Genomic DNA, 9,733 nt, shown 5'->3' with positions numbered 1-9,733 from the left:
AGTAACATTTATTTTACAACATGAAGGTGGTTATCCTTCCATGAGCGTAAAGTACAAAGATAGGCTCATGGTGTTGTCAGAAGTCACAACACGGGTTTTGGGGCTGGGAGTGCTGGGAGGGGCTGGGCATGGTTGGCTTTGTGATCTGGGGGCTGGTGTGTTCCATCTCTGAATGTCTTTTGAGCTATGCACTTACCCGGGATGTAAGTCATATCTTAATACATTTTCATAAGTTTAACAAAAAAATAAAACGAGGATGAGAAACTTGTTTGGGACCTCGGGTGCTTATCCAGCCATGAGCCCTGGCCCAGATGCTGCTAGAAGCCTGGAGGGAACTGAGAACATTCAAAGTAGAGGTGGCAGAGCCAAGGCCCTGAGGTGGGAGCACTGCTTGTCCCTAGCTGTGAATGGGGGGTCCTGCTCGGAGGCAGTGCTGTGTGCACTGCAGGGCCCACAGGTCCATGCCCACATTGTGGCTCGGTGCAGTGAAAGCCAATCTCAACCCCTCTGCAGTGTGGTCAGCCTGCCAGCTGGTGGCCAGCAGATCCTCCTGGGAAATTGTGCCATCCCAGGGACTAGGTGTGAGTCTCTCATCCACAAATGTGGTGCTCAGCAGCGGTGTCAGCCTGGTGAGCCTTGGTAAGGGCATGTGCAGGATGCTGAGCCTCTTCCATCCCCATGCTGGTCTCAAGGCCACCTGCTCCGTGGGCCCATCCAGCAAGTGTGGTGGCTTGGAAAGAAGCTGGCTTCATCCACAGGGCATGCTGTTTTGCTCAACTCAGGACCAACGTCACCCTCCATAGTAATTCTCTTTGGTGGGAGTACTGGGAACATGAATAACAGATACCTTCAGAGTCTGAGCTGCTGAGGCCAGGGCTGCAGGGTGCCCTCCTGTCAGGAAAGCCTGCACTGGCAGCTGGAAGGCACCTGGTGGTGGCGCCTGCAGTGGCTGCCGCAGTGGCTGCAAGGCTTCGGGACTTGCCCGGCTTCTGTGAGGTGAATTGTGACAGTGGCAGAGCTCTGCAGCGCCAGGGTCCCCTGCATGGCCATAGTGACTGCAGCTGGGAGCCCACTATACCCCTGGTGCCCCTCTCTTCCCAGGGCTGGGGTCTAGGCTAGGCCCCTCTTGGCTTGGGAATTGTGCCCTGGAAGGGGGACACAGGCCCACAGGTTGGGACAGAGGTCCCAGGGCATGCTGCTAGCTGGCTGGGGCTGCCATGCTCACCTCTCTGTCTCTCGTGGCCTTGATGGGACTGGCCTCCCCATTGAATGGGATTTTCCAAGGTGTCTAGGGCTGCGGGGCAGCTGGCGGGGTGCCACCCTGGCTCCTTCCAGACGTGCCAGTCACTGGTCACCGAGAGGGCCAGATGCAGGTGCCCATGTTGCAGTGGGGTTATCTCCCGACCTCCCTCTTAGTCCTGATGGGCCTGGGCTGGGCCCAGTGTCAGGGTCCCCCTGGGCTTCCTGGGCTAGGCCTGTCCCATGGTCCCGTGGCTGCCCAGGACACATTCAGAAGGGAGATGGACCCAGCAGCTCTGTTTGAAATCCTCATGGGGGAACCAAGGGTCCCCCACATCCAGGTCTGTCGGGAGCTGGGGCATCAAGTTCCACTCCAGGAATCTCCAGGAACACCAAAGTCCTCCCTGAGCCGGGGCCGGGCTGGGCATGTCCTGACTCCCGGGTGCCCCCAGAGAGTGGTCTGCTGCCCTGGGCTCCCCAGAAGCCCCCTCATGTTCCTGGGCCTTGGCCTCATGGACAGCCCCACTAGGAGAGGGTGTGGGACGAGGTAGGGAAGCTGACCAAATGGGCTGCTGGAACTGGGCTAGTGGGCCGGGAAGGGCCTGCCTGTCCCCGTTGCAGAGGGTCTTCCTGCCACGTGAAGCTGGCACAGACCTGGGTGCCGAGGACCCTTGCTCGGGTTTGGTTGAAAGGAAAACAGACGTGGTCAGTGTCTCCAGTGAGCCCATGCAGGCCTTTCCAGGCAAGCCCCACCTACCTGGGTCTCTGGAGTCCTCAGGGTCTCTGTGTGGCCCCCGTGGTCTGACACTGAGGACACGCCTATAGTCTGCTGATCCCAGAGGAAGGGGCGTGTGCCATCTGGTGTGGGGAAGCTGTCAGGGCATGGCAGGTGGCTCCTGGGACTGCCCCCAGGGTTCAGCCTGGTTGGGGGCTTCCTGCTACACAACCTTGTCCCAGGGCTGTTGGGCCTGGGATATGGCCCCCAGTCAGAACTCAGATGGGAGGGGCCTTGGCTGTCACCCAGCCCCCTTGCCACCTTATGTGGGGACCTGTCTCCTCAGTGGGTGACTGGGCCTGGACGTGGGTCACCCTCTGCCCTCCTGGGCTGCCCCGTCCTGGGCTGACCATTCCCACACCTGGCTGAACTCTTGGCTCTGGCTCTGGGCCCAGGGTCCCACCTGTGCCCTCTCCCTGAATGCTCTGGGGGTCAGAGACACTGATTCCCTCGTCTCCCTGGCTCAAGGCTTGTTGTCCTGGCACCCGTGGAGGGGTCTGCAGGAGTGAGGGACCTCTGCTGCTCTCTGAGGCTGTCAGCGCTTGCAGGGAGGGGCGGAGGCTCTCAGGAATGGGTCTGGCTCCTCTAGTGCCCTTGAGGGCCCTGTGAGGGGGAGAGCGGGCCACCGTGGAAAGTGGGAGGGGGCTTGTTGGAGGGTCTTGCCCACATCCCCCTCCTGTGTGCACAGCATGTCCAGTACATACGCACTGAGTGCCTGCCCTGAGGACCGGTGGGCCTCCTATACTTTCTTAGAGTCCAGGAGGAAGAGGAGGAAGAAAAGGTGAAGAGGAAGGCCCAGGTAGTAGGGTTGGGGGTCCTGGGCACTCCCCTAGTATTGACTGCCCCAGAGGGTGACTCAGGAGGGGACCTGGTACTGGAGCCCACCTGGGGGTGGCAGGTCCCCATGCTTCCTTGTTAGTTTCTTCATAGAGGCCCAAAGATGATTAAGAACAGTGTCATCATCCAGGGCCCAGGTATGGAAGAACTGGTCTCGAAAACGTGCCCACAGGCCAGACCTGGACGTCTTCATGTGGCGCTCTAGAGACAAGGTGGGCATAAGGCCAGGAGAGTCCCCTGGGAAGGGTCAGAGCCCACACCCCATGGCCACTTCAGTCTCCCACTGGGCAGTGCCGGATCCTTTTGTGACCACCCTAGGGGTCCAGATGTGCACAGGAGGCTGTGGTTGCGGGAGCGGCCTGGGTAGGGAAGTGCTCACCACACTCCTGACTTTCATCTGGGTCGTGTGAGGGATGGGCTCGGTGTCACTGTGCCCCGCCCAGCCCACCTGGCCAGACCTCCCTCTGGGCCAGAACAGAGGATCATGAGGACAGTGTGAGGAAGTTGCCCTTGGGCTAGTTGGAGTTTGACCCCAGTGCTCCCCAGATCCCACTGGGCACATGTGGACTTACTCCTCTGAACCTTAAAGGCAGTGCTTGTTATCGGCATCAACATCTGTTCCCCTTCCAGCAAATATATGTCCCACAGGCGCAGGATGAGCCTGAGAAAGATCTGTGGGGAAAGTAGACACGGGAGGACCTGGCTCTTCCAGGCCAGGGCTGGTGGCTCAAGCTGCACACTGGGGCACAGTGACCAGAGTCAGTGACCTTCCCCATGAGGGTCACCCGACCCCTCCAGGAGGCTAGGTCAAACAAGGTCTTGCAGCTTCTTATGGGGGGCACTCATTTCAGTGGAGAGAGGGGCTTCCTCAGGGCTTGAGGCTCCCCTGAGCCCTCCCAAATCGGGCCGGGTCTGTCCATGAGGCTGAGTTTGAGCCCTGGCCTCTGCCCTGGGATGACCCCTCTTGGGCAGAGGGTCTTGCTTGCATGTCCTGTGGGGATCCGCCTGAGCCTCCTGTGGGCTGTGGGTGAGCCGGACCCCCGGGCTGGGGAAGCAGGGCACTGCAGGGCAAGGAGGGTCCCTGAGCCAGGGTCTCCCTGTGCCTCCTTACCCCAATATTCAGCATCCAGAGAAGCCAGCTGAATGAGGAACACTGTGCGCACAGACCTTCCTTGTCCTGATGGGAGGAACAGAGGTGAAGATCCTCTGAAGATCCTTCCCCAAGTGCAGAACACTGGGTGGTGTCCCAGGCTCCCCCCAACATCTTCACCTTCCGGCACTCCCGGTGGACACACTGCCCTTAGCCCTGCTCTGCGGGAGCTGGGTCCCTATCCCTGCGCCTCTGTCTCTTCCAGGGCAGGAAAGCAAACCAACTCCCAGCCCATGGAGAACCCGACGTCCCAGGTCAGATCCTGGCTGGGACTCAGGCAGTCACCAGCCCCACGAGGGGCTCCAGCCCCCATTCCTCCAGCCCCACAGGATGCAGGGCTTCTGGGGAAGAGCCGAGGGGACCATAAACTCACCAGATGCCACATGGTCTTGGGTTGTGACGTGGGGACCACATGCTCCTGATGGTCTTGGAGCCCCTGGACTGTCCCGCCATTTGGGCTGTGGAATCCTGAGAAGCCCTCAGCCCATCATGAAATCAGAGCCTTCTCCCAAGATGTGGAGCCATCAGCTGGAAGAGATGGGCAGCCGCAGAGCCCCCCAAACCCCGAAGCCTCCCACCGTCCCATCTGGTGACCCTACCATGTGGCCTTGGCCCTGGAGAGAAGAGGTGGGAACATCCCCTGGAGCCTGGCTGGAGGTGCTCCTGGAGGCCTCCTGGACCAGGGTGCACAAAGGGCAAGCCTGACTTTGAGGCCATGACAGAGGGCGGCCAGAACAGGGTGGGTGCTGGGCTTCGTGGTCACCTCCTGGAAGTGGCGTCAGGCCAGGGGACATGGGATGGGGAGATGCTGCCATCTGGGCTTGGTTGGCCCATTTGTGGGTACCAAGGGAAGCTGGAGCCTGGGCAGCTGAAGGGCAGGAGGACTCTCAGGGAGGGGAGAGTCAGCTGCACAGAATCAGAGCCGGAGGGCGTGGCTCCAGGACACAGAGGGCAGCCACAGGGAGGATGAGATGCCCTCTGCTGATGGGGATGAAAGGTGTCTGACTTGGGTTCCGGAGCTCAGCCCTGGGCTCCTGAGGACCCTCAGCAGAGACATCCTAAAGGCACCCAACAAGCTGGTGACACAAGGAAGGTGTCTTCGTTGAAAGCCGAGATCACCTGTCCAGGTTGGCTGTCCCGGGGTCTGACTGTGTGAGGCAGATACATCCTAAAGGCTCCCAAAAAGCTGGTGACACAAGGAAGGTGTCTTCACTGAAAGCCGAGATCACCTGGCCAGGGTGGCCATTCCCAGGTCTGACTGCCTGAGGCCCTGGGGGCAGCTGTCCACCTACCCTGCAGGGAGTGCCTCTCACTGGCCAGCAGCTGCACCAGTGCCCAGAATGCATCCTCCTCAGGCAGATAAAGGAGGAACAAGGCAGCGACGTGGCTCAGGTCCCTGCAGTAGCCCACCTCCTGCAAGAGCCAGTCACTGTGGAAGGACATCACCTGGGAGGGCTGAGGTCACCTGGGAGGACTGAGGTCACCTGGGAGGATTCATGTCATCAGAGAAGGCAGAGGTGACTGGGGAGGCTTGCTCTGAAGAAGAGGCTTCCTCAGGATGCAAATTCATTTTATGACAAGAGCTATGTCCATCGGGCCTTTCAGCACCTTGTCCAAAATGTCTCCTGATAGCACCGTCCTGAGTGTGATGCTGCCAAGCTCCTGGGCTTTGGGGCAGTCCCAGGAGGAGGGCATCATTTCTTGTTCCAAGAAGTGGTGGTCAGGCCCAGGTGACACCAGGAGTCCATGCCTGACTCCTTTGTGTCTCAGTGTGACCGCTTGAGACCACCCCCTTGCTTGGAGGTTTATGCCAGCGGTGAGCTGAAGTCCTACCTCCTATATCCCCGGGGGTCACAAATACTAACTTTGAAAGAAGCAATGACACCCCCACCAGACATCCACACCCAGGAATATGGAAATATGGTCTGGGAATATAGCCGTGAATATGGGAATATGGTCACTGCCGGGAATACTCACCGGGTTATACTCTGAATATGCCAGGAGGATGTAGAATAGTTCCCGCTGCCTAAAAAACAGATAAAGGGGGCTTTTGTTTCTTTTGTGCAGATGTTAGTTTCACTTTGTCTACAAAGCCTAACAACAAATCCAATTTCAGGTTCAGGTGATTCACCAGATAAGCAGTGAGCTCTTCAGGGCCTTTGACTATTTAAGAAATGTTTCAGTAAAATCCACATCTGTGAAATGCTAATAGTCCAATTGTACAGTAAGTTGACTTATCATTTTCCCTCTGATTTTTTTTTTTTTTTTGGTTTGTACGCATGCCAGTTCAGTCTTTGGCCTTACAGTTCCTCCATGGTTCTAAACCAATGTGCAGAGTCTCCCGGCCACCGCTCCAGCCTCTCCTGGGGCAACTCCTTCATCCTCCAAGTCTCCAGGGTGGCCCCTATGCACCCAGCCTCTCCCCAGTCCGTCAGCCCCTGGCCACTCAGACCGGTTCTCAGTCCCTATGGTTTGGCCTTTTCCAGAATGGCCGACGTTTGGAATCCTACAGTGGTAGCTTATTGGGTCTGGCTTCTTTCCCTTAGCAAAATGCATCTAGGATTCACCCATGTTCATGCAGGCATCACTGGCTCATTCCCTTTTCTCACTGAGTCTTCTACTGTTGAAAGGACCAGCCTTCCTCTCCGCATTCCCATGTTGAAGGTCGTTGCCTAAGGCTCTGTGTATGAGTGATGATGAATCAAGCAGTGTACGTGGCATGAAGGTTTCCTGTGGATGTCAGTTTTCAAATCAGTGGGTTCAATATCTGTGACACTTTGGTGACGCTTGGTTCAAGTCCATTGAGCTTTGTGAGCCACTGCCCAACTGGCTGCCAAAGTGGCTGTGCCGTGTCATGTTCCCAGCAGACCTGGATGAAAGTTTCCAGGAACCTGAATTCCCCCAGCATTTGGTGCTGTCAGTGTTGCCTGGGGAGGCTCATGGGGCCTCCATCCTGCCACCCTCCCGTGGGTCCTGCCATGGGTCCCCATGGGTCAGGGAGAGTACCTTTCACCATTGTGCATGATTTTCTTTGCTGCCTTCTGTCTCTGCAGGATTCCCCTGGGTTCTGGCCCCACACGTTCCAGCCTGGCCTGGGGCTTGGAACCTGGGAGGTGCTCCATCCATGGTGCCGGCTGTTCCCTGGGCCATAAGAGCTCTTGAGAGCTCTGTCATCTCTCATGGGTGACCCTGGCTTCTGCTCCGGGGAAGTCCCCATCCCTCTGGTTCACTCCATCTCTGCTGGGACACTATGGCTCCCGTAGGCTTACTTGGTTCCATATCGATCCCTGAAGAAGATGTGCTTTCTTAGTGTCCAGTTCACGTCCAGGTCGATCTGGTGGATGTGTTCAGAGGATCTCTTGCCCTTCTCCTTCATGACCTGTAGGGCAGGGCCAAGAGGAGGAAACAGTCCCAGAACAGATGGAAGACTCCCGGCCCCAAATGGCAGTCAGCCCACAGTCAGCACTTTTGGAAGGAAGGAAGGAAGGAAAGAAAGGTTTCCTTCCGCAGAAAGCTGCTTTTTGGCTTGTTTCTGAAGCTGGGGCGGTCTGTGGTTCCTGTGTCACTGTCCGTGCTTAGGATGAGCATCTGACCACAGCACCCACTCCCCAAGCCTGGGCATGACGTTCCCTGCAGTTGGAGAACTGGGTCCTGACCCAGCCTGGCCTGTTTGTTGTGCTCTGGCTTAGTGTACCTTGTATTTTAGGGGGTTTTCGTCTTGACTTCCTGGATGTTCAGGAGGACTGACCACACTTGGCCCCAGACGTTCATGGGAATGCCCTTATACACTCAATCAATCAGCTGTGGGCAGAAAGTGATCTGGTGTCACAGGCCACGGGGCGACTCCAGCCAGGACCAAAGCCTGAGGATCCTGGAAATCTTTGGTTTTGGCCCCATGATTCCTCGGTAGAGGTGAACTCAAGCTGGGACAGGGTCTCCCTTCCCAGGATTGGAAGAGTAGATGGGCACTCAGAGTCCTGAACTCTGATCTGGACCTTTTCCTTCTTTTGGGTCACCAGTAGGCATCCATAGCCCTGAGCTAGGGGTGGCCCTAGCCCTAGATTCAGATTCCCTCTCAGCAAGGTGACACTTGTACAAGCAGGCCTGTGGTCCTCTGGGTGAAGACACCCGCCCTCTGAGAGGCTACCGGTGCCAGGCCACAGCCATGGGTGCCTGTCCCTGTCTCTGCAGAGAGTGGTTCCAGGGACCTGTCCCTCCACACATTACTTTTTTGCTGTTCTGATATGTCTCCCATTCTCCCAGCATTTCCATCCACTTGCTCTTTCATCTCATCTCCCACTGCATTCGCTGTCAAATGAGGAATGTTGGAGTTAGCGGAGCTGCCAGGCTTCCCAGAGCCGCCTGTGGATGCTGAATCTTGGGCTCTGGAGCCCTGGTGGGACCCAGCTGGAGGGAGCCAGGGAAGGGCAGACCCTAAGGGCTGAGGGCCTTTGAGCACATGAGTGCCAGTGGGCTGGCTTTGGGACCCCGGGACGTGCCATCCTCAGGCCACAGACACACCAGTCTTAGGTCAGGTCCCAGCCTCTAGGTGGGGTCCTAACACAAGTGGGCAGCCACCCCCAAGCCACAACTGTGGTTCTCACTTTGGAATTTCATCAAACTGCCAGAGATACAGCAAACTGGGGTCAGGTCCAGCAGGGACAGCTGCCCCTCCCAGTGACAGCGTGTTGCCCCCACCTGCTACCACGCAGGCCCGCTGCTTCCTCTGCCTCACTGACCACTGGACGAGTCCCCCTGTCCCTGGACCAGCACCCCCAAGGATCAGGCTCTTACCTTTGCCTCCCGGGCACTGACAGGGCAGTTCCGTCTCACTGTATTGCAGTCCAGGCAGAGCTGAGAACCTGCACAGGGCCTGGAGCCATCCTGGTCTGGGAGCCAATCCCCAGAAAGGACTGGCTCTGTCCCCATCCAACTCAGGGCTCAGCCCAGGAGAAGGCACAGGGAAGGAAGGACAAGGGCCTTTCTGTGCGGCTGACTCCCAGGAGGGTCCAGGACCTGGGAAAAGAGGGAGTGCAGGGCCAGCCTGGCCGAGGCTAAGAGGGGCCCCTGGTGTGGGGGGCGGTCAGGGTGTAAAATGGGGGCTACCCCTCCTGGACTGGAAGTAATGCTTTGTGCTTGAGCTGAGAAAGGTCAGCCCTGAGATGGGATGGGGTGACTGGGCCCTGACAGGAGTCCCTCTGGGAGTGACCATGTGATGTGGACCTGCCGGGGTCTAGGGAGCCTGGCCTGTGACCTGCCCGGTGCACCCAGGTTGCACCGAAGGCCCATCCCACCCGACACTCCCAAGGCCCTTGCAGGGTTTGACCTCCCAGCATCCACCTGCCTCTCCCTGCACCCAAGCCACACACACTGCGTTTCAGAAGTGGCATGGCTCATCAGCTCCCTCCCACCCTACCTTTCCCGGGATCCTCCGTCTTTCCATTCTATGATCCCTGAGGGATGGGCTTCAGCCTGGGCTCCTCTTACCTGGCCCCAGATCCCTTCCCAGCACCAGACCCAGGGTCATTAGCCTCAAGATCTGCTGCCTCCCTGGCCTCACTGTGAGATGCCCAGAACGAGGCCCTGCCCATCTTCTCCCCCATTCCCCTAAGGCCACAGCCCCCACTGTCCCCATGCCTTTCCCCCTTCCCCATGGGGACAGTGAGGGCTGTAGCTCTAGGGAAATAGGGGAGAACAGGGGCAGGTGGGCTCCTAGAGACCAGAGACCTGCT

General features: G+C 58.1%; 1 pseudogene; it reads right to left on the bottom strand.

Annotated features, from left to right (window-relative positions):
- Nucleotides 1-317: 317 nt before the first annotated feature.
- Nucleotides 318-8,804, bottom strand: LOC112609629 (annotated as a pseudogene).
- Nucleotides 8,805-9,733: the final 929 nt, after the last annotated feature.

Source organism: Theropithecus gelada, chromosome 16 (assembly GCF_003255815.1).
Source record: "Theropithecus gelada isolate Dixy chromosome 16, Tgel_1.0, whole genome shotgun sequence".
In the NCBI taxonomy this organism is placed as follows: Eukaryota; Metazoa; Chordata; class Mammalia; order Primates; family Cercopithecidae; genus Theropithecus; species Theropithecus gelada.
Note: the sequence above shows the minus strand (reverse complement) of the source record. Positions and strands in the feature narration are given on the sequence as shown.